The sequence below is a fragment of the Elephas maximus genome, chromosome 14 (genome assembly GCF_024166365.1).
Source record: "Elephas maximus indicus isolate mEleMax1 chromosome 14, mEleMax1 primary haplotype, whole genome shotgun sequence".
Lineage (NCBI taxonomy): Eukaryota > Metazoa > Chordata > Mammalia > Proboscidea > Elephantidae > Elephas > Elephas maximus.
Genome location: NC_064832.1, coordinates 37,192,813 through 37,213,089, shown reverse-complemented (window position 1 = coordinate 37,213,089; position 20,277 = coordinate 37,192,813). Strand labels below are relative to the sequence as shown.

The window sequence follows — 20,277 nt, the reverse complement described above, 5'->3', positions numbered from 1 at the left end:
CTCCTTTCGCTGGACTGATGGACCCCTTTGAATTAGCATATTTCTGGGTGTCTGCAACCAAGGAGGCACTACAAAATGTCTGTCTTAGAATGCCACGCACCTTTATATTGATCCCTCCCCGCATCTGCACCCCTTCCTACTGAGAGAGCTCCTTGCTGGTACCATGGAAATGTTTTATGAATCCTCTGGAGCCAATTCTATTTTTACTTCTAGATGCCACTAGGGCTTGCTTTCATACATGTATTCGTATTTTAGAGAGGGCATGACATTTTCGTAATTAGCAGGAATGAAACGCAATGGCTGTCAGCGCAAGGATAAAGAAGTTTGTGCATTCTCCTGGCCGGCCGCTATGATGACCTATTTCACACCAGCATCTGGTCAGTGCTGATGAGCAGCTCCAGATGTGAGCTGGAAATGCAGCCCAGCAAATGTTACCAGACATCCACTACCGATGTTTTAGCCCATGGTCCACATTCAATACAAAGCTGATCGTATTTTTTCCCAGCATTAGTAGAACAAAGGAACACTCCTTAAAGATTCAAACCTCTGGTATATTGTTCACCTCAGAGGCCTGATAATTTCAGGACAAATAAAAGAACAGTATTCAAAGAAATCAGCCGTGAAACCGAAGTTAATTCAATTGCTTGGTCTTTACAGCTGCCAGTCAAAGTTGGAGGAGTTCCCTGATTAACGGGGAAAGTGAGACAAAGTTCAGGATCCTGCTTTAAAGGCTTTCCTGAGGCACAATGCATTGTGCAATATTAAATTTCTCAAGTTAAAAATCAGAGTTATTTTAAAACTATTGTTCCCCCAAAGAGGAAAGGAAATCACTGTTCAGATACTAAAATGTGTACCAGTGTTGCCGGAACATATGCCAGTTCTGTTCAAAATGCCTTTAGGCCCTTGACCTAATGAGGTTCATGACAGGGATGTGGAGGACTAGAACAGAAAACGAAACTCAGAAAGAAATTCGTTCATGGGCTGCCATATTTCTCCTGTCACTTAACCAATTTTCCTCCTCAAAATTACAACATGGACTGCAAATCTTCAAGGCTAATGCTGCACATGACAGAATAAGTGCTATTTAAAATATAAGAACACATGTGTCAGTCTGATAGAAGAAAAACAAGAGGCTGTACGAAGGACATTTCAGGTAGGTAAGGGTCTTAAAAGTTTATAAAGATGACGATCAGGAAACTGGACCACAAAACAGCCTTTTCCAACCAATTAACAAAAGCACCATATTGTCGCAGAGTTCTACAAATAAGACTCCTTTCAACCTGAGCGCTCGATAGCACGTTAAAAAAAAAAAAAAAAAAAACCATTGCTCTCAAGTTGATTCCAACTCCTTGTGACCTTATGGGATATAGTAGAACTCCCCCCTATGGTATCCAAGGAGTTCCTGGTGGATTCGAACTGCCGACCTTTGGGTTAGCAGCCAAACTCTTAACACTAAGCCGCCAGGGTTTCCCAATAGCATATACCAACTCTATTAACTTGACCTTCAATGTACAATATATTAACTTCTACTAAAATTAATGTTTTGCATTAAAATCAATGCTTAAAAGATATTACTGGAAACAATTTAATGTATGGGTCATGCATACTGTTCCCAAAGTTTTTAATCCTTGTAATTCTCTATGAAACAATATCATGAGAGGTAAGAACACTCAGAATTCTACAACTTCCACTGCTGGCTAAACCATACATTCTTGTTTTCAGCTTTAATCCCAGTCAGGACATCTGTGCTATTTAAACACCTGTCATGCTTGAATTACTAGTAAAGAGAAATCACTGGCTTCCAACAAATATACTTTATCATAGTAGGGGACTTTTGTTCATGAACTACCACATAGATACTTACAAGGATTCATGGTGGAGACGCAGGGTGTGGAGAATTGATGTTACTCAAGATTTCCCTGCAATGACTGGCATACAAGTTGAGATGTCACCAAGGTGAACTATGCCTACAAGTACTTAGGGCTCTGAACTATTGACTAGCCTATTGATGTGACAGAAAGAGAAACGCACTGGCTAAAGCTATATGTTGTATCTCCTTCCCTCGTGGAAGTTTCTGCAGTGAGGCCTGAAAACAGAGACAAAACTAAGAAGGTAAGTATGGTTAGGGAATAGGGTAGATAAACAGGATCCAAAACACTCAAGAGAAGCCTCTTTAGCCAGTTCAGAGACAGGCCAAGAGAGGTAAGGGGCCGCGGCAGAGGAAAGACCGCTTGTCTACAGAAATGGCATAGCAAGAAAGCGACCCATGTGTATTTTAGGAGTTTACTGGTTTGAAAGGTTTCTGCTAGTGTTCATCTAAGATTTGATTTAAAATTTGCTTTAAGCAGCTCTAAAGAGCATTTCAGATTAAACTCATGACAACCCCACGTGCTTCAGACTAGGACTGTGCTCCACAGGTTTCCAATGGCCCTGGTACTTCAGAAGTAGGTCACCAGCTCTTTCTTCCACAGAGCTGATGAGTGGATTCAAAGCACCCACCTTTCAGTTAGTGGCACAGAGAACACCGTTTCCACGAGTTCACATCTACCCGATGACAACAGGTTTCTTTTTGTTTGCTTTTGTTTCTAAGAGTAAAAAGAGAGAAAGAGGTAATATATGATTGTAAAAGCGTCCAATAAGAGGTGAGTCACCTGGTGCTTTAGTAGACCTCCTAAAAGGAGGCAGAGACTTGCAGGTGACTTTCTCAATTGATGGCTTAATGACAACTATTAGAAGTTTGGAAACCCTGGTGGCATAGTGGTTAGGTGCAATGGCTGCTAACCAAAAGGTTGGTGGTTCGAATCCACCAGCTGCTCCTTGGAAACTTTATGGGGCAGTTTTACTCTGTTTTATGAATCAGAATGCACTTGATGGCAACGGGTTTGGTTTTGTCTTTTGGTATTAGGGAGTTTAGGGGCCCTAGTTTGTTTTTTTTTTTCAGTGGTGCAGTGGTTAAGCGTTTGGCTGGTAACCAAAAAGTCGGCAGTTGGAATCCACCAGTAGCTCCTTGGAAGCCCTACAGGGCAGTTCTACTCTCTCTGATAGGGTTGCTATGAGTCGGAATCAACTCGATGCCAACGGGTTTGGTTTTGTTTTTGGTATTAGGGAGTTTGACCACAGCTGACATCTTGTATCTCTGAGTCTTCCATAGAAAATGAAGCAAACCCATCCAAACCCAGTGCCAGGGTTTCCATGAAGCAAACATTACCTGCTTAAGGTGAGAGTGACTAGGACAATTTTTTCAAGTTAGACTACTTTCATAAAACGAACGAGGTAGTTCTCAGGAGACGACAGAATTGCTGATTTCTTTACCCTCCACGCTCTGGCCCTAACAAACAAAATATATCGGCTACCTCCTCTCTGGACACAAGGTAAATAAATGACCTAAGGCCCTCTGGGGCTAGCCCAGTCATAATAGATACTGAAACATATACAAACATGTAGTCATTATCCAATAATCACCACAGGATTCAGACTCAGGGTACATGTCACTCCTTCAAGGCATCATCGAGATTTTTTAGTGGAGCTAGGGAGGTAGGCACAAGGATGGACCATTCAGGTTCTTATGGAAGAACGCCTCAGAATAAAACTGAAAAGCCTGATTGATATTCAGGCTGATTGAACCTAATTTACGGGTTCCCATGTTATACAATAACAGACCCTTCACAAGTAAAGAAATTTGAGAATCTTCCACTCTGACCTGATTATTTCACAGAGGTGAAGCACAGGGAGGTATCCCCAGGAAGGGTCACTGGCCTGAGCTAAGAACACTTGGTTCTGTCCACTTCTCCTGAGGTAAGTAAGGGGATGTTCTCAGATGGTCTTCCTCCTCTGCAAAACGGCAACAACAGTTGCTGCTACCCACCTTTTAAGACTAAAATAAGATTACAAATGGGAAAGCATCCTGAAAACCAAAAATCATTAAACAAACATGAACTATTATTCTGATTATATACAGTAAGGTGAGGGAGTTGGTTCATGATAGACTCTTTAGAGTTAAGAGGTTTCCAGTCCTGTCTGATATTAAATTGCTTCTTTAAAATCCTTACTGTCTTTAAGACGTAGTTTGTAAGCATTCCAAATGGCACAGTTTCTCAAATAGCCAATGCTTCTTTTCCAATTCGAAAAACATACACAAAAGCCCAATTTAAATAACAGATCTCAATTTTAACCATTGCTTTCTTTAAATTTTTTTTTCTTTTTTTCCTGACAAGGTATCACTGACTCAGAAAGACCCAAACTATTCTTCAACTGAGCTGTTCATCTCTATGTAAACAGAATAAAATATGTTTGATTTTTTATTCATTTTTTGATATTTAGTTTTATTTTGCCCATTGATTTCAAGGCCTCGGAAGCATGTTTGCTTTATTTCATCCCATCTAATTATATGAGTGAAATATTGTAAGATCTCACCAGCCAGCATTCAGTCCTCGTTTGTTGTTGCTGTTACTTGCTATTGAGTCAGCTCAGACTCGTGGTGACCCCATCTGTGCAGAACAGAACTGCTCCATAGGATTTTCAAAGCTGTGACCTTTTGGAAGCAGATTGCCAGGCCTGTCCTCAAAGGTGACTCTGAGTGGGCTCAAACTGCCAACCATTTGGCTAGTAGTCGAGTACTTAACCATTTGTGCCATCCAAGCTGCTCTTAAGTTGTACCTCTGACTTCTTGCTGACCCACCAATCCTTGAACTCTTCTCAATAGGATCACATTATAAGATTTTTAATACTATGGTTAGTAACTAAAAAAAACTAGTTACTGTTTATTATCCCAGAGACTGAAAACAATGGGACTAGTATTGTTGGTAGAAGGATAAGACACAGATTCCTCAGTAATTTAACAAATCCCAGTTGTGGTTATCCTCACCTGATAACATGCCTGCCTACCTGCGTGGTATTTCCAGGTTCCTTTTCTGTAAAGTCAACCAACAAAACCAATCAAAAAACCAAACCCATTGCCGTTGAGTTGATTCTGACTCATAGCGACCCTATACGACAGGGTGGAATTGCCCCATACGGTTTTCAAGGAGTGCCTGGTCTTTTGGTTAGCAGCCGTAGCTCTTAACCACTACACCACCAGGGTTTCCAACAAAGGTACATAAAAGTCTATGATGGTTATGAAGGATGAGGTTATACACCAAGATTATACCTAGGACATAACTGCCTGAGAAGAGGAGGATTTAAGAAAGCATATGCTAGGTAGATTTGTAAGATATAAGTTCCTAAAGACTGAAAATGTAATAATTTGCATTCTGTTCAAATATACTGACCTTCTAGTCTAATGGGAAACAAATGAGAGAAAATAATGGAAAAAAAAAATTTTATTCAATTAAAAAAAAAAAAAAACCCAGGGAGGAATGTTAAGAAAAAAGAAAATGAAATCTTAAGAGCAGCCAGAGTAATTGTCTAAGAAATGCAAATATGATCTTGATGCTTTCCCGCTTAGATTGGCCCAAAATTCTTAACATGGACTTTTGCCATAGGACAACCGAAGCTATCAAAGGGTTTTAAACTGGAAGGAGAGGGTAGTATGTAATTTCTCTTTCTGTTTTTTAAGACCCAACTCACTTGTCATTCAGATTTTTGCTTTCTCCAGGAAACCTTCCCACACCCAACAATGTAGTTAAGTTCCCGCAAGTATTATCTTTGCTGTCCAATACAGTGGCTACGGGCCACATGTGGCTACCGGGTACTTGAAATATAGCTACTCCAAACTGAGATGTGTTGTAAGTATGAAATACACACTGGATTTTGAACACTTAGTATAAAGAAAATAACGCAAGATAACGCTACTGATTTTTTATGACTGATTACACATTGGAAATATATTTTATACATTGGGTTAAATAAAATAATATTAAAATTAATTTCACCTATTTATTTCTTAGCCCTGGTGGTGTAGTGTCTAAGCACTTGGCTGCTAACCAAAAGGTGGGCAGTTTGAATCCACTAGGCACTCATTGGAAACCCTATGGGGCAGTTCTACTCTGTCCTATAGGGTTGCAATGAGTTGAAATCAATTCCATGGTAACTGATTTGGTTTTGGTATTTCTTTTAACTTTTATAATGTAGATTGTAGGAAGAATAACATCCTCAAAGATGTCCACAACTGAATCCACAGAGTCTGTAAATACGTTATGTCACATGGCAAGGGGGACTCAAGGTTGCAGATGGAATAGGTTGCCAATCAACTGACTTTGAAATGGGGAAATTATCCTAAATTGTCAGGGTGGGCGCAATGTAATAACCAAAAAACCAAACCCTGTGCCTTAGAGTCAATTCCAATTCATGGTGATCCCATGTGTAACAGAGTAGAACTGCTCTATAGAGTTTTCTTGCCTGTGATTTTTATAAAAGCAGATTACCAAGGCTTTCGACCATAGTGCCTCTAGGTGAGTTCATACCTTCAACATTTAGGTAACCAATCCAGTGCAAACTGTTTGCACCACACAAAGACCTTAATATAATAACAAGGCCTTAAATGCTGAAGATCAAATGTCAGAGTGATACAGCCTGAGTTGAGAAGCCACTGTTGGCTTCGAAGATAGAAGGGGACCAGAGGCCAAAATATGTGGACAGCCTCTGTTAGTTGGAAAAGGCAAGTAAATGAATTATATACCCTAGAGCCTCCAGAAAGAATGCAGCCCTGCCAACACCTTGATTTTGGCCCAGTGAGACCTGTCAGGCTTCTGACTCCATAACTGTAAGATAATAAATTAGTGTTATTTTAAGTCAGCACGTTTATGGTAACTTGTTACAGCAGCAATAGGAAACTAATACACGTGGCTGCCAGGAAATTTAAAATAACAAATGTGATCACATTACAGTTGTATTGGACAGCACTGGGTTAGATTATAATCTCTATGAGGCCAAAATCATGTCTGTTTTTCTCATTGCTCTATGCCCAGCACCCAACACGCTGCTTGGCACATGGTGGTCAGTCCCAAATAATGTGAGTGAATGAAGAACTTAGATAAATATAGTTCCTCTCCCCTCAGAAACTTGCAATCCATTCATTATTTCAATAAACATTTATTAAGAGCTGATTCTGAGCCAGGTATTGTGCAAGTCATGGGGGATATAAAAATAAACAAAAAAGATGGCATGATCCCTAATACCTGACCTCAGGGAGCTTAGTGGAGCTGAGAGATGTAGGAGTGTAAATAATTACGTGCCATAAAGCATTAGGGGCTTTATGCCAGATAGTCATATCAAGATCACAGTTGCTTATGAGGGAGGCCAATGAGGAGGTAGGGGTATGTATTGGTAAAGAAATGGGTGTCAGAAAAAGCTTCAAAAGATGAACTGACTGCTGCTTTAGCTAAATCTTCGAAGATGAGTAGGACTTTTTTTTTTTTTTTAACCATATAACTGTGGTATAATGAGTATTCCAGACAGAGGAAAAATAAAAGCTCGAGCATCTATAGCATTCCCAAATGACTTTCTAAACTCTTGGCATTCTCTATTAATTGACAATTATCTATTTCCATGTCTCTATTCTAAGTTATCACTTTGTAGAACAAAGCCTGAATCTTTGAATACACAGCTACTGTAATTATCTACAATCATAGAACCCATGGAGCAAAGAACTGTTTAAAATGGAAAACCATAGAGAAAGGGTAAAAAGGAAGTGGGAACCAAAGACTTAATTGATTCTATGGGTACTCCAATAAAATGTGCATGCAATGCATAATTAGAAGAGAAAGGCAAAGAAAAAAAACAAAACTGAATTTGCTAGGAGTTTATCTGACTACGCAGGACCGCCACTTGAAACCACATGGCTTCTGATACAACCAAGATGTGTAGACCTAATTTGTGCAGAAGACACAATTTGTGCAGAACAATAAGAGGGCATCAAAGTAACAGGATAGATAGTGAAGCTAGATAAGACCATTTGGCTTCTATTGTGGCTGGGACATGTTTAAATGCAACAGGGAACTATCAATAACATTTATCTCAACCAAGAGCTGATGCAAGATCAAATGAGTAATGGATTAAGTAAAAGTAATTTAAGGGTGAAAGGTTTGGCCTCTAGGAGGGCTTTAGTTTGTTTATGAAATTTTTGATACATTTGAAAACCTTTATTTCTAATGCTTAATAATAAGATACCAAATGTTCCGTTCTCAGTTCAAACGTAACTTCCTCAGAAAGGTCTTCCCCTAAAAAATCCCAATCACATCACCTTAGATACCTAGTACATATTTATTGAATGAATGAACAGGAAATTAATATATTAATACCTATTTAATTATTCATCCAACCTCTTCTCCCAAACCCAAAAAAAACCAAACCCAGTGCCATCAAGTCGATTCCGACTCATAGTGACCCTATAGGACAGGGTAGAACTGCCCCATAGAGTTTACAAGGAGCGCCTTGCGGATTCGAACGAACTGCTAACCCTTTGGTTAGCAGCCGTAGCACTTAACCACTATGCCACCAGGGTTCCCTCTTCTCCCAGTGATTTATAAAGCTATATAAATGGAAGGTATATTAATTAAAATAATATTGTCTGGACAGAAATTCTCGATCTTTCATGTTCTTGTTCTCATTTTTTATCGTTGTGTAGCCTTGGGTAAGCTACTTGATCTTTTCTAGGATTTGTTTTCCTCATCTGTAAAATCAAATTATTAACACTAGCTATTTCACAGGATTGTTTGCGAACTGAAAATGTATAATATAATGTCTGGCACCTGCTAAACACTTGCTAAATAAAAACTACATAGTGGGTTGAAGTCGGGGGGAAAATAGAGGTTTAACAAAAAGAAGGATGTTCTATCCTCAAAAAAGGACAGAAAGTTCCAACCAGAGGTGTTTAGGTAGAGACTGAATTATCCACTTGATGGAGATTCTACACAAGATTTATGCAAAAGAAAGCCATCTATATTAGGTAACTTTTAATATTACCCTTTCATATTTTCCAACCTAAGACTCTGTGGTCATGACTAATCCTGTAGACTGAGACTAGGCCATATGTAGCACAATTCCAAAATGCAAAAAAACCTAGAGCACTTCTGCTTCCAACTTTCAGCAGATGCATTTCTACTATTTTTTGCAAGGGAGCTGTTGCTTCTCTGTACATGGAGAAATTACTGTTGACTTCTTATGTAACCATCTCCTTGTGAGCAGACAAGGAATCAAGGGTGGTGACCACGGGAACCAGAATGCAGGTGTTCTTGGAGAGACAGACACCAAGAGCTATGCCAGCTTAGGAAGCCATGATAAAGTAAATGAAGGGTTAAGTCTAAAGGGGAAAAATTGTAAAGATCTTGAGGTCTGCAAATGCCTAGTGAGAAACTATTTTAATTCTTCTGGAAACCAAATTTCCAGGTTCAAGGAGTTGAGGTAACCCACCCAGGTCATTTGCCCTGGGGTATCCTTTGAAACATTGAGTCTTGGAGAAACTGGTTCCTGGGGGTCGCCTTTGAGTCAAACGATGGTCTAGATAAACTGTTAAGACCATTTTGCCTTAGGCATCGTTGTGCTCTTTTGAAGAATTCAAAAGAACCAGACTCCAAGGGTCAGACTGGGAGCTATGTTTAGAGTAAATCTGTAATTATTTTAATTGTCCTTCAAGACAATTGTATGAAAATCCTTTCTGACCACAAATTTATTTATCAGTTCTGTTCTGACCGTTTTTTCCATGGCAATGCGGATTAAGATTTGGTATGTTTTGAGGTTCTCTCATCTTCCAAACATTTTTGACTCTTAGTTGGGATGTTACCCCAATTTGCAAATCATATATTATAAACTTTAAGCAATTTCTTTTATTGGCTTAATATGATTTTCATTTTAATACTAGAAAATAACACTGTAGTCACAATGGAATAATATGCAACAATAAAGAATCATGATGAATCTGTGAAACACCTCACAACATGGGTGAATCTGGAGGGCATTACACAGAGTGAAATAAGTCAATCACAAAAGGTCGAACACTGTATGAGACCACTGTTATAAAAACTCACGAAAAAGTTTACACACAAAAAGAAACAATCTTTGATGGTTACAAAGGAGGGCAGGGGTAGGGGGGACACCAACTAGAAAATAGATAAGTGGTAACTTTTGGTGAAGGGTACAACAGTATACAATACTGGGGAAGTCAGCACAAACTTGACCAAGGCAGGTCACGGAAGCTTCACAGACACACCCCAACTCCCTGAGGGACCAAATTACTGGGCCGAGGGCTGTGGGGGCCATGGTCTCAGGGAACATTTAGCTCAATTGGCATTAACATAGTTTATAAAGAAAATGTTCTACATCCTGCTTTGGTGAGTAGGATCCGGGGTATTAAAAGCTTGTAAAGGGCCATCTAAGATATGTCTACTGGTCCCCACCACAACTGGAGCAATCGAAAATGAAGAAAACCAAAGACACAAGAGAAAGATTTGTCCAAAGGACTAATGGACCACGACTACCAAAGCCTCTACCAGGCTGAGTCCAGCACAACTAGATGGTACACAGCTACCACCACCAACTACTCTGACAGGGATCACAACAGAGGGTCCCGGACAGTGTGAGAGAAAAATGTACAACAAAATTCTAACTCACAAAAAAAGAACAGATGTACTGGTCTGACAGAGACTGGAGAAACCCTGAGAGTATGGCCCCTGGACACTTCTAACTCAGTAGTGAAGTCACTCCTGAGGTTCACCCTTCAGCCAAAGATCAGACAGGCCCATAAAAGAAGTGGAGACTAAATGGGCACACGAGCCCAGGGGCAAGGGCGAAAGGGTGGGAAAGGACAGGAAAGCTGGTAATGAGGAACTCCAGGTAGGGAAGGGGGAGTATTGACACACTGTGGGTTTGGCAACCAATGTCACAAAATAATATGTGTATTAATTGTTTAATGAGAAAGTAATTTGCTCTGTAAACCTTCATCTAAAGCACAATAAAACAATTAAAAAAAAAAAAAAAACCTGTAGCTATTGACTGTAAAGTGAGAATTTAAATTATCCAAGTTCAAAGACCATGCCTGACTGTGGCTATAGCAGTAGAAAACTGGGAATACGGTGACTTCTCCAAAAGAGGGTCTCCAGTAGGGAAAAGTTGCTTCTAGGGTTTTTTGAGGTGGCCACCAATATGACTAGCATAATGGGCTGGGGAGGGCAGTGGGGGCTATCTGTGCAGAGGTGTATTTGTATGCAAGCAGCTGGTAGTGAAGCCTTTTCCAAAGGAGAGGCAAAAATAAAACAAACAAAAAAAACTATCACCATCGAGTCCACTGACTCCTAGAAACCCTATGGGGCAGAGTAGAACCGTCCCATAGGGTTTCCAAGGCTGTAAATCTTTATAGAAGCCAAATGCCACATCTTTTTCCCACACAGTGGACTGGTGGGTTAGAACCTTGAACCTTTCAGTTAGCAGCTGAGCACTTAACCACTGTGCCACCAGGGCTCCTTCCCAAAGGAGGGGAGGCCTGAAAATCCAAATCTAGGACATCAGAAAGTAACCTGGGATGTTCTTGCCCTTGAGGTATACCAAATCCTCAATCTATTGCTGCACCAGAAAAGATCAATTAAATGGCATTTTGTGCTGATGTTTATGTTAAGTGACTTTTATCATATTCTAAATTCTCAAAAAATTAGCAATGTAAGTATGTGTTCAGTCAGCTTTGGTAACCAACAATGGATCTCTCCAGCACCAACAGTTAATGTTCTGCAGCATTCGCATACAAAGTGTTACTTCCTTCTCACCAGTGGTGGATTTGGAACAGGTTCACTGTGGGGTATTTTCAAGTCCTGACCAGAATAGCAGCACTGAGAACAGTTCCTGTAAGCTCAGGTGAACACCTAAAAATATACACTTATTCTCCTTTCTGAGGCAGTGAAAGTCGTTGTCAACCACCCCACAAAAGACTTTGAGATCAACGAGTGGTAGCCTCAGCTAAGCTGTTTCAAATCCACACATTTTGGGGGTTTCTTTCAAACTCTGATGAGCTAGCTAAAAAAGTTCCTTCAAATTGTCCTACTCCGTCTGTGCTGTTTACATGCAATTTTTGGTAAGCTCATTTTGAGTTCAAAGCACTTCAGCGTTTATTTTTATATGGAAGGTTCCACCCGCTCTTCAATGGAATTCTGATGGTTTTTGTACTATATGTACAGAAATGTAGTTGAGTCTTCAGGAATTTATTGAGAAGTTTTAAATTTACATGTATATGTATTATTTAGTAGGCCATATTTATCTTCAGGAAGTTGTCAACTTAATATAGATTGTGCTTTGGGAGATTAACTGTAGCAGGTGGTAATAAAAGGACTCTGTGTTAAAATATGATAGATGGATTGAAGATGGTTGTAAGAGTTAGTTTATTTGTATTCTTCATAGTCTCCTGTCCCCAAACATAGAGTACAATATGGGGGAAGGGTGTGACGCAAGCATTTTTATTACTGATTCCTAACGGCTCCTTTGGGCCCACTATTTTACTGATCTCATCTCATCACGGGGGCGGTGGGGGGGATAGATTTCTTTCAGGAAAAAATAACAATTATTTTTAAAAAGTCTTAAATTTCCTCACAATACATACATAAGTATCCTATGAATGAAACAGAAACTGAAAAGACACATCTTCCAGTCATCAGTGGTTCTTATTCACAAATGATACTGTCCACTGTTTTTGGTTGCCAGGGTAAACTGGAGGAATCTGCTACCTTTAACATGCAGGAGTCAGGGGTGCTAATCAGCCCACTAAACATCCTGTACAGGAAGAGCTCCCCAGCCTAAAATGGCAGTAGAGGAACACAAGACAAAACAAATAGAAACCCAAGAGCAGGTGGTTATTTATCTCTTTCAGTGCATGATAAATTAATTAGACCAAAAAAAAAAAAAGTAACAATACAGAAAATCTGAATAACAAGTAAAAGGGTAGATCTAGTTGATATATCTATGCCATGAGAACAGAGAAAATACCTCCTTTTCAAACACAGAACTTGACAATGTATTACGCGACAAACAAAAACATCAATAAATTCCTGAAAATAGGAAAGTATAGGAAATATTCTCTTACCACAATGCAATAAAACTGGAAATTATTAACAAAACTAGACAAACAAATATGCCCTATCTTCCCAGAGTATTTTAAGTCTCGCTTCTAATTTTTGAGTCAAAGATGGAAAAAGCCATGCAAAACATGTTCTTAATACCTAGAAAGCAACTATATGAAAAAATCCAAGAGGTAACTAAAATAGTGCTCAAAGGAAAATTCAGAGACTTAAATAGTTATATTAAAAAAGAATAAAAAAAAAATCTAAGCATCTAACATAAGAAGTTAGAGGGAATCAAAAAACTATAGAAAGCAGAAAAAGTGAATATACATGTTTTTTTTTATATATATATATAAATTAATTATGAGAAAGAATAAATTGAAATGCTGGTTTTTGAACTGTTAGCTAACCAAATCAGGAGGAGTTATAAAGAAGGCTAACACAATTATTAAAAAAAAAAAAGAGGCAAATAAATACCAACACAGAGGACAAAATCACAACAGACTTGTTTGCTCAACTCTGCAAGTAACTTATCTAGGAAATAAGGAAACCAAACTGCCTCCAGAAGGCAGAGGAGATATAACCAGACCTGTCGCCACACAGACAAAGGAGGCTGTTAGCGAGTTATCCCTCAGACTAGAAACACGCACACACACACCAGGCCTAGACGGTTTACAGCACAATGTGCCGAACCTTTAAAACAGTTAACTCTGATACCATTTAAACTCTTCCAGGAAATACAGGGGATAAATCAAGGAATGTTCCCAAACTCTTACAGCAGCTTTAATGTGTAAACCTGACAAAGACTGCACCAACAAAGAAAATTTTAGAGCAAATTAGGGGTTACCCTCTCATTCCATTAACCTCCCTGTATCTTAGGAATTGTTGTCATTGTCAGCTGCTGTTGAGCCAGCCTCAACTTTTGGCGACGGTACGTACGGTGGGATGGGGCCATTGGGAGGCACAGAGTTTCAGTAGCTGATTTTTCAGTAGATCTCCAGGCCTTGCTTCCTAGTCCATGTTAGTCTGGAAGCTCTGCTGAAATCTCTGCAGCATCTTAGCAACACGCAAGGCTCCACTGCCAAACAGGTGGTGGCTGCGCATCGGGTGCATTAGGCGGGAATCGAACCCGGGTCCCCAGTACGGTGGGCGAGGAGTTTACCACTGAACCACCAGTGCCCCCCATTTAGGAGCAGCAATGAAAAAAATCCTAAATTGAATATTAATAAGTATAATTCTAAAGCAATTAAAAGAATAATACACCATGACCAAATGGAATCTATTCCAGGAAAGCAAAAAACTTTAAAAAGATTTAAAAAACTTAAGAAAATCTGTCAATACCCAATGCCTTACTATGGCATTCAAAGCCTTTATAGTATGATACAGCTGTCCTGTCCACATTAACACCACTACTCTAATAATGGTCGAACTCTGTTATTCAATGTTCCACATACTTGTGCTGACATTTTTTACCCCTTGGCCTCTGCTAATTTTACATCTGTGTTTTTAATGCCGTTTCCCCAAACTTCTTCCCAATTCTAAAAATCCTATCCATTCATCAAAACTCAGTTTAAATATCAATTCATAAGAAGAGCTTCCTTGATTCTCTCCACAATCAGAAACCTCTCACCTTCAGATGAACAACCCAAACGCTCTTTGCCAGCACTCCTTACACTTAACCCTGTATTGCAGACGTTTGTGTAAAGGCACGACTGCTCTTATTAGACGAGCAACTTTGAAGGTAAGGGCCATATCTGTATTCCACCTACGCCAGGCGCAAAGCCTTAACCCCTTCGATGTGTTGGTGCACTAATGTACAAAAATCCAGATTATAAACGCAAAAGCAAGCCAAAGACTGGTGGCCTTTCCTTAAAACGTTACTGCCTGTGCATGGAATGAAAAGCCAGCATCTGAAAATCAGCAGGGCCGTGCCATGCCAGCCTCACTATCATCCCGCAGTTGGAATCATGGCAGCATGAAGTGAGCTCAGGCCCCAAGCTGAGCAACTCCAATTACCTTTAGCCAGCTCCTCTGCTGACAGTAACAGCTATTGCAGAAGCCAAAAAGCAGCCAGAACCATCAATTCTGGGCATGGAGGAGGACTAAGTAAAGGAGTCGGGATGGGACTGCTGGTTTCATTAGATTGTTGGTTTGAAAGCAAGTACTTCACACCACCCACGTACCACCCCACCTCCCTAACTGCACGACTCTTCCCCTTCGTATTTTCATTTTTCAGGAAAAGCCCAAATATTAACCTGTGTTCTAAAATTTCATTGAAAATGTATAAGCCTGTGTGAGACAATCATAATGTCGAGTTTCAAAATGTATGTGTAATTTGTCATGCACAGCAGGTCAACAGTCCCCATCAGAATTCCATCTGAAGGGTTGCTAAGAACAGAATATTAAACAGAGCAGACACTATGGGGTTTAATGTGAGAAACTGGCATTAGGTTAGAACAGTACAAAAAGGCCATATCCCAACCCTTGTTGATACACTTCTCAAGAACTGGATTTTAAGCATAAATCTGTTATTCTGAGTACTATTACAAAAGCAATGAAATGATGAATTTCTGGTTTATTCTGAATAGAAGAATTACAGTTTATTTTAAGGCTGTGTAAAATAAAGTTGATATACCTATCACTTTCCTAGTACTTTAATCTATTAGTTTTTATTCTCTACACCCAGTGCTGATCAGGCCCTCCTTTATAGTGTGTCCCCTGTGGGCATTTGAGCCACCCACTCTTGGTTTTCCCTTCTACTTCTCTGATGTACTCGCATTTTGCATCCCCCTTTCCTTCTCTGGAGACCCAGGGGCACAGTGGTTAAGAGCTCGGCTACTAACCAAAAGGTCAGCAGTTCAAATCCGCCAGCTGCTCCTTGGAAACCCTATGGGGCAGTTTTACTCTGTCCTACAGGGTCTCTAGGAGTCGGAATTGACTCAACGGCAACAGGTTTGGTTTTCTTTCTCCATTTGCCTTTTATATCCCAGGTGTCCTTAGGTCCCTATTCAGCCCTCACCTCATGTCGCCCACTGTCCTTTTCAGAGCTCCCACTCTCCATGGCTTCAAACAAATTACATTAAAATCTACGTCACCAAAATCTCTAACTCTAGGCCAGAATCATGTAGTCAAGTGTTCTCTAGTTTACTGTCAATCTCACATGCATAAAGAGAACTTGCTTTCTCCATCCCGATTCACTATGAGTCAGATTCAACTCAACAACAACAGGTTTGGGTTTTGAACAGTGACCCCCAAAGATTTCCAAGCACTAATGCCTGGAATCTCAACCCTGGGTCCCTAAACCCTGAGGAGGCTACCCTGATGAACCCAATGTAATCATAAGAGTTCTTTTAAGAAAGAGGCAAGAGGGTCAAAGTCTGAAAGAGGGATTTAAAGATACAATGTCGACGTTTTAAGATGAAGAAGGAATGGGCCACAAGCCAAGTAAAGCAGTCAGTCTCTTGAAGTTGGAAAAGGCAAGGAAATAGATTATCCCCTAGAGTTTTAAGATGATCACTTCTGATTTTAGCCCAGTAAAACCCATTTTAGATTTCTGACCTCCAGACTGTAAGATAACAAATTTGCGTTGTTTCAAGCAAGCCACTGAGTTTGTGGTAATTTGTTACAGCAGCATTAAAAAACTAATACACCAGCCGTTCCTTTTCTCCGTCTATGGTACCACCTTGAAGCACCCTTGATTTATTGATCATTTTCTAATACCACTCTGAAACATCCAATGACTCTCTAAGACCTATTGACTTTACCTCCTAAATTCTTCATGAGCCTCCCACCCCATCTGCTCTAATCTCCACAGGTACCCGCTAAAACAGACTTTCATCCTGTGACTCCTCACTAGTCTCCTTGCATCTACTCAGGCTACTCCCTTCCCCACCCCAATCTGTGCAAGTTCATCATTCTCCATAATGCCCCATACCCTTACCATTGCTGTCAAGTTGATTCTTACTCATAGCCACCCTACAGGACAGAGTAGAGCTGCCCCATAGAGTTTTTCCAAGGCTGTAATCTTTATAGGTGCAGACTGTCATATTTTTCTCTTGTGGGGTGGCTATTGGGTTTGAACTGCCAATCTTTCAGTTAGCAGCTGAGCATTTAACCATTGTGCCACCAGGGCTTCTCATATAGCCCTAGAAAATCTTTATAAGACAAAATCTGATGATATCTCTGTTGTTGTTGTTGTTGTTAGCTGCCACTGAGGTGGCCCCTGACTCATGGAGACCCCATGTACAATGAAACAAAATGCTGCCCTGGTCCTGTGCCCTCCCTATTGATCATCTGTGAATATAACTTTTGTGATCTATAGGATTTTCATTGGCTGATTTGCAGAAGTAGAAGACCATGCTTTTCTTTCTAGTATATCAGCCTGGAATTTCTGCTGAAAACTGTTCAGCATCATCGCAACACACAGGCTTTGGCTGACAGATGGGCCATGGCTGCACATGAGGCACATTGGCCAGGAATCAAAACCAGGACTCCTACATGGATGGAAAGAATTCCACCACTGAGCCATCCCTGCCCTGATAATCTCTAGCCAAATGAAAATTAAATGACTCACTCGTGACAACAGAGTGAGAATTAAGCTTCTTCACCTGCTACAAGGGCCTTCATGGTTTCATATCCACCTACCCATCCAATATTAATCTCGGTCCTCTATCCAACTCCGGCTTCCACCCAGCATTACATTTAAACTTGGTGTTTCACCATCGCTCTGTGCCTTGGTCTCTGTGCTTTCACCACTTGTATAACCAGCAGACTCCTACATATCTTTCAATACCGTGTTCTCTGATACCTTCACGCAAACGGTCAAGGTTGAGCTCCCTGAGGGCTGGGACCTCTCTCCACCTCTTTCTCCACAGTACCTAGCCCTGCCCTCAATCTAGACACTAGCCTTCCCTCCTCATGGCCTCTGGCATATACCTCCCCCACTATCCTCCTACTTTTGGCTCGTATTTGGCTTTGAATTTATTTTGAGAATTAAAAGCTGCTTCCTACACCAAAGACACAAGGAAAATATGAGCCTAAGAGAAAGAAAGGGCTACATATACCAGAGACTCTATCAACCTGAGACCAGAAGAACTAGATGGTGCCCAGCTACCACCAAGGACTGCCCTGACAGGGAACACAACAGAGAATCCCTGATGGAGCAGGAGAAAATTGGGATGCAGACCTCAAATTCTAGTAAAAAGACCAGACTTAATGGTCTGACTGAGCCTGGAGGGACCCAAGAGGTCATGGCCCCTGAACTCTCTGTTAGCCCAAAGCTAAACCATTCTGAAGCCAACTCTTCAGAAAAAGATTAAACTGGACTATGAGACATAAAATGATACTAGTGACGAGTGTGTTTCTTACCTCACTCACATAAGACTGTGTGGGCAGCTCCTGTCTGGAGGCGATATGAGAAGGCAGAGGGGGATAGGAGCTGGTTGAATGGACACAGGAGATACAGTGTGGAGAAAAGGAGTGTGTTATCACATTGTAAGGAGAACAACTAGGGTCGCATAACAATGTGTGTATTAGTTTTTGTGTAAGAGACTGACTTGAATTGTAAACTTTTACTTAAAGCACAATTAAAAAAAAAAAAGCTGCTTCCTGCCCAGTAAGACACCCTGCCCTGAAACATCTGTATTGTTGGTGAGTTGGCGTTACATTTGAGAAATGGTACAAGAAAAACCAGCCCTGGTATCATGGATACTACTTCTAATTTTAAGTCCACGTTAAAACATAGATTTAGGGACAAGGCACTTGTCAGTTCCAATTATGCTGTGGATGGAGACACACTCAAAGGTGCTTTAATGGCACCCCTTAGCTCTCCCTTCTCGGTTATAAAGAATTGCACTTACTTTCAGTTTTTGGCATAGGTTAGTTTTTGTACTTGCAAATCGTTTTCATTCCTTTTCTCTGGCCCATCTCCAATTTTCTAATATTGTGTTTAAAATACAGGGCCGGACATCATACTCTACCTAATATGGTCTTAACAATTTTGAACACAGTAAGTGGACTATTTCACGATTCTTGGGCGTTACATTGTGGTTAATAACACCCCACATCGTGCTTGCCTTCCTGAGAACAGCCCTACATTGCTCATATTCCTGAGTGACAGGGTGAGAATGACTTTCTACTTGCAGAATACTTACATGTCAATTCCATTTTTGATGATGGCTAGGGTAGTCTATCTGTATTTTTCTCCCTAGAATAATGAAAACCTCATGCTTTGGCAAGGGGCTGTCTAAGGCACTGACAGTATAGCTCATCTTGACTTGATGTAACACTCTATAATTGGAACCATTAGACGCAAATCAGAGCCTCACAAAAGTTCTCTAACAGTTTTCTTTATTTTAAACACATGTTACATATTTATACGGGTAACACTTTAAATCAAAGTAAAAATAAACACACTATTCTTCAACTATGAGTTGATGCAACGTCATGTTAGAAGCCATAAACACCAGAAATAATGATTTAGACAGACCGTGTAGAGATAGTTTTAGGGGTTACACTCTAATTCCATTAGCCTCTGGGTTTTTTCTGTTTGTTTAATTCTACAATGAGAAGGAGACAGTTGAGGGCAGAGAGAAATTTTAAAGTTATCTGCCTTTCTGACAAAGCAATGGAAATGGAGACCCAAATCATGCTTCGGAAGTGAACTGAGACAAGTTCAACAAATTGTTCCTTCTTTCTTTTTAGCTCTTTGAGGGCCGAGACTGTGCCTTGTTCGTCTCTGTACCCCAGGGTCTGACACAGAGCCAGCCACAGGGTAGATAAGAAAAGTCTGAATAAATTAAGAAATAAGTTCTGTTCCCAGCACTTTCAGTGTCTATCATTCTTCGGCTCACTGTGCGATTATTAGGGAAAATGGGTTTCCAAACCTCAGTAACATCTTTGAAGAATCGCCCCGCCTCTCAGACAGCACTTCCTGTGCCATTTAGACAACTGTAAATTAAAAACCCTCAAACCTGAAAGGCAAAAAAAAAAAAAAAAACAGATTTCTTCTCAAACTGCTCCCCAAAAAAGACTCAATCCAGATTAAAAGTTTCTATTGATTTATGTAAATTAGTGAATTTCACGTTCTCACACCGATTTGCAAAAGAATTAAAAAAGAATCTCAATATACTTTAAAAATATTAAATATTACCTCATTAAAATAATATTAAAATAAATGACTGGATTTGGGTTGGAAAGATCTGGATGACAGTTTCAGCTCCATCACTCACTCACTGTCAGATCTCAGAAAAATCACATTACCCTTCCAGGTCTCCATTACTCTTCTTTAATAAAGGCAATCAGT

The 20,277-nt window shown here is 40.1% G+C and overlaps 1 protein-coding gene across 3 annotated transcripts in view; it reads right to left on the bottom strand.

Moving 5' to 3' along the window:
• ENOX1 (ecto-NOX disulfide-thiol exchanger 1) overlaps window positions 1-20,277 on the bottom strand; it is a 749,536-nt gene that overhangs the window by 478,150 nt on the left and 251,109 nt on the right. Inside the window, exon 1 of one of the 3 annotated variants that reach the window (XM_049852939.1) lies at window positions 2,500-3,521. The exons of the other annotated variants lie outside the window; for them this stretch is intronic. The gene's annotated coding sequence lies outside the window, so the exon portion shown is untranslated. Of the gene's footprint in view, window positions 1-2,499; window positions 3,522-20,277 lie in introns of those variants that run through there. 3 annotated transcript variants of the gene reach the window in all.